Genomic DNA, 5,218 nt, shown 5'->3' on the forward strand with positions numbered 1-5,218 from the left:
TCATCAACATACCTCAACTCGAAAAGGAAATGTCTATACTAAATACTTGCTCAAATGTAAGAATCATCTGAGAGATGATGCTCAATGGATGCTTGAGCAGTTCTTTCAAACTTTTCCAGATCTCATCAGTTCCTATAATCAAACATGCAACTAAGGTAAGTTGCAATCCAAGAAAGAAGGATGTTACATAATTATATCTTTTATACATCTTGCTTAAAATATTATTATTTTAGTCAAGTGTGACTATGGCAAAGTACTCCATAGGAGCGCATCAGACGTGATGGGGGTCCTAGTGGATACTTTGTGTGGCTCATTGGGGATGCCTGACTAGCCAGTGTTTTGCCATGCTAGATGATCGGTATTGTGGGTGATCCCATGTTAATACTGATGTCGCTAGTGTTATTGGTGTTCTGCTTGATTATTATGCTTTGAGCGCGGTTATGTTGGGATCGGTTGATTTGGTGATTCGTTCAATCGATTGTTAATAACTAATGTAATTGGTGGCTTGAGTATAGGTGATGGAACTCATAGCAAGGATTGGAGTTAGTGCGAGGGTACCGATCGAGGTGTCGCACAGTGCATCATTTATGGCCATGAGGTGGACATAATTCAATTTTGGGCCCAAAGATGGCTATGTAGAGAATCCCTCATATTGGTAGAGAGGGATAATTTTGGCTCCTTGTGCTTTTATGAAATTTAATAAAATACTCTAGATGAGGAATCATGAGCCACTCATCTAGGGGGGGCATATTGTACCCAATGTGCTACTGCTTTCATGGTGTGATTTGACAACCACAAGTAACATAAGTAAAAGCCTCAGAAGCATAGATTTTTCAAATATGAATATAATCAATTATTCTCGACATACCTATAAATCAAGTGTTTCCTACCATTTTTCTTTTCCCATGGCTTGCTCAAAAGAAGTGGGTTCTGGTTCATGTATCACTTTGACCATATAGGCATAGTGAATGGCTGTAAATCCATCATATTTTAGCCTATCCACTGGATACTTAACTCTGGTAGATGTGCGCAAAATAGGCTCACTGTCAAGTGCTCTCAAAACATCCCTTGTCTTCCTTACTCCAGGTGTAACAATACAAGGAATACCCAACTCATCAACAAGGCTCTGTTTTGAGCCACTAGATTCAACATCCACATAAGAGTGACCTGCATTCACATCAACCATGGGCTAATCTACTTTCTCTTTTCCCTTTCGTGATACTTGCATACCACTATCTGCATTGCTTTGAGGAGATTCTCCTAGTCTCATACTGCCTGTCCATGGCAAAGTATGTGAACCACTGCTACTAGAGGACACTACAGGTCCACTAATATTTTGTGATTGCTGCTGTGAATTCTGTGCAACATTACCATTTTGTGTATCTATATCATCAATCACATTTATTGGTTTATATGAATTGCTCATCTCATAAAATCCATCATCTCTGCTCATTGTGAACAAACCCCGTTTTGCACTGAGTGTCATGCACAACCATCAAAAAATAGTAATTGAGGTGTGTTATTCGAACGCACACATAACTAGTGGGCACAATACTTTAAACTTGTGTCAATCCCACCTAAATTTAGATTGATGCAAAGAAAAATTCCTATCGGATATGTTTTGGATGTTCAAAGTCACCTCAAATCTTGTTTTTCACCAAGTCTTATTCACAACTATAAAAAAATAGTATCTGAGGTGTGTTATTCGAATGCACACATATCCGATGGGAACGACACTTTGGATGCACATGAATACCACCTATCTGAAGGAACCCAAAAAGTATCATGCCTATCAAATATGCTTTGCATGCTCGAAGTCGCTACAAACCCCATTTTTCACTGAGTTATACACAATCATCAAAAAATTGCATCTGATGTGTGTTATTCAAATGCGCTTATACCTGATGGGCAAAAAACTCTTCAAGCACGTCAATACCACCTATGTTGTGGTGTGTGCAAATTATCATGTGCATCAGATATGCTCTGGCTGGTTGAAGTCACCATAAACCACATTTTCCATCAAGTGTTATGCATCAAGAAATAGTATCTGAGATGTGTTTTTTGAACATGCTCATACCCGATGGGCAACATACTATTCATGAAAATCAACATCACCTATGTTGAGGTGCATGAAAAGTATCATGTGTATTACATATGCTTTGGATCCTAGTTGAAGTAGCCATAAACTTCATTTTCCACCAAGTGTTATGCACAATGTCAAAAAATATGCTTTGAGGTGTGTTATTTGAATGCGTACATACTCGAGGGGCACAACAATTGGCACACAAATTAATCCCACATAAATTTAGTCACATGCAAATTATCATGTCCATTGGATATTCTTTGGATGGTCGAAGTCACCATAAATCCTATTTTCTACCAAGTGTTATGCACTTAACAGTCAAAAAACACACACTGAGGTGTGTTATTCATATGTGCACCTACCCAAATGGCATGATTATTTGCATGCACATCAAACCCACCTATACTAAGGTGAATGAAAAGTATCATGCCCCTCAAATATGCTTTGGATGGTCGAAGTTGCCATATACCCCATTTGTCACACAAGTGTTATCCATAACTATCAACAAATACGCTTTGAAGTGTGTCAGTCAAACGCATGCATACCCGGTAGGCATGATACTTTCCACGTCTGTGAATCCCAATTTTTCTGAGGCATGTGCAAAATATCATGCCCATCCGTCATGCTTCATATGGTCAAAGTTTCTACAAACCCTATTTTTCACCAAGTGTTATGCACAACCATAAAAAAATAGTATATCAGATGTGTATTTAAATGCGCTCATGCCCCATGGGGACTATATTTTTCACACACATAAATCCCACCTATGTTGAGGTGTGTGAAAAGTATTGTGTGCATTGGAGTGGGTCGTCGTAAATCCCATTTTCCACCAAGTTTTATGCACACAATATAAAAACACACTTTGAGGTGTGTTATTCAAATGTGTACATCCCCGATGGGCACAATACTTTGCGCGTGTGTCAGTACCACCTATGTTGAGGCACATGCAAATTATTGTGTCCATCGAATATGTTTGGATGGTCGAAGTAACCACAAATCTCGTTTTCCACCAAGTGTTATGCACAACTATCCAAAAACACACCTTGAGGTATGTTATTTGTATGCACACATACCCGATGGCATGATACTTTGCCCACACATCAATATCATCTACATGGAGGCACATGCAAAGTATCGGTCCCATAGGATATGCTTTGGATAGTCAGAGTTGCATAAACCTCGTTTTTCACCAAATGTTATGCACAACCTTGTTTTTCACCAAGTGTTATGCGCAACCGTGTCAAAAAAATTACTCTGAAATGTGTTAGTCGAATGTGTACATACCTTATGAGTACAATTCTTTGAACGCACCTAAAAACCACCTCTTTTGAGACACGTGCAAGGTATCATATGCATTATATATGCTTTGGATGGTCGAAGTAGCCACAAACCCCGTTCTACACCTTGTTCTACACAACTATCAAAAAAATAGTATATGAGGTGTCTTATTCGTATGCGCATATACCCAATGGTCATGATACCTTGCACCTGCTTCAATATCACATCATTTGAGTCACATGCAAAGTATCATGCCCATCGGATATGCTTTGGATGGAAAAGTCACCACAAACCTTGTTTTTCAACAAGTGATATGCACAACTGTCAAAAAATATGCTTTGAAGTGTGTTAGTCGAACATGTACATACCCTATGGCTGCACGATCCTTTACTTGCATGTCAATCCCATTTATGATGAGGTGCATGAAAAGTATCATGCCCATCCAAAATCGATAGCTGGGGCAAATCAAAGGCCACACCAACATACATTGAAGAAATGCAATTGTGAAGATCCTCTCGATTCCAATCCTGTTGGTCTTGGGTTGGCAAGGAGAATGCATGACGGGAACATGTGGAGAATCGGATGCTTTTGGCACCCTTTTGTGTTTAAACTTGGATCCTTTGGCATGTCCACCATGAAAATAAATCTTTTTGTGTTGAAAGCTAAGGAGTATATGAATAGGATGGCCAAGTAACCATCAACACCTTTTTGCACAATTGTTATGCACAACCACTATCAAAAGACACGCTCTAAGGTGTGTTATTCAAGTGTATGCATACCTTATGGACATGATACTTTTTTCACATACTTGAATATCACCTATGTTGAGGTGCGTTCAAATTATAATGCCCATTGGATATGCTTTGGATGGTCAAAGTTGCCACAAACCCCATTTCTCAGCAAGTGTTATGCACACTGTAGTTAAAAAAACACGCTTTGAAGTGTGTTATTCGAATGTGAACATACCCGATGTGCACAATGCTTTTCACGTGCATAAATTAAACCTATGTTGAGGACTATAGAAAGTATCATGTGCATCGGATATGCTATGGCTAGTGGAAGTCGCCACCAATCCCTTTTTTCACCAAGTGTTATGCACAATCATCAAAAAACATGCTCTGAGGTGTGTTATTCAAATGTACACATACCCGATGGGCAAGAAACTTTTCACATTCTTAAATTCTAATTATTTTGAGGTGCTTCCAAATATCATGCCCATTGGATATGCTTTGGATGGTCGAAGTCGCCATAAAATCCATTTTTCACCAAGTGTTATGCACAACAGTCAAAACGCATGCTCTGACATGTCTTATTCAAATGCGCAGATATCCGATGGGCATGATACTTCTCACCAACATGAATAAAACCTACATTGACTTTTGTGCAAATTATAATGCCCATTAGATATGATCTTGATCATCGAAGTCACCATAACTCCCATTTTCACCAAGTGTTATGCCCAATCATTAGAAAACTCAATCTAAGGTGTGTTATTTGAACACGCACATACCTAATGGGCATGATAATTTGCAATCACGTCAATACCACATACATTGAGGTGAGTGCAAAGTATTCTGCCCATCGGGTATGCTTTGGATGGTGAAAGTCGACACAAACCTTGTTTTTCACCAAGTGTTATGCACAACCATCAAAAATACGCTTTGAATTGTGTTATCATACATGTACATACCGATGGGCACAATAATTTGCACGTGCATCAATCCCACATATTTTGAGACACTTGCAAAGTATCATGCCCATCGCATATGCTTTGTATGGCAAAGTCGTCACAAACCCCGTTTTGCACCAAGTGTTTTGTACAACCATCAAAAAATAGTATGTGACATGTGTTATTCA

The sequence above is a fragment of the Dipteris shenzhenensis genome, chromosome 8 (genome assembly GCF_047967505.1).
Source record: "Dipteris shenzhenensis isolate YYH24624 ecotype China chromosome 8, Dip_SZ_1.0, whole genome shotgun sequence".
In the NCBI taxonomy this organism is placed as follows: Eukaryota; Viridiplantae; Streptophyta; class Polypodiopsida; order Gleicheniales; family Dipteridaceae; genus Dipteris; species Dipteris shenzhenensis.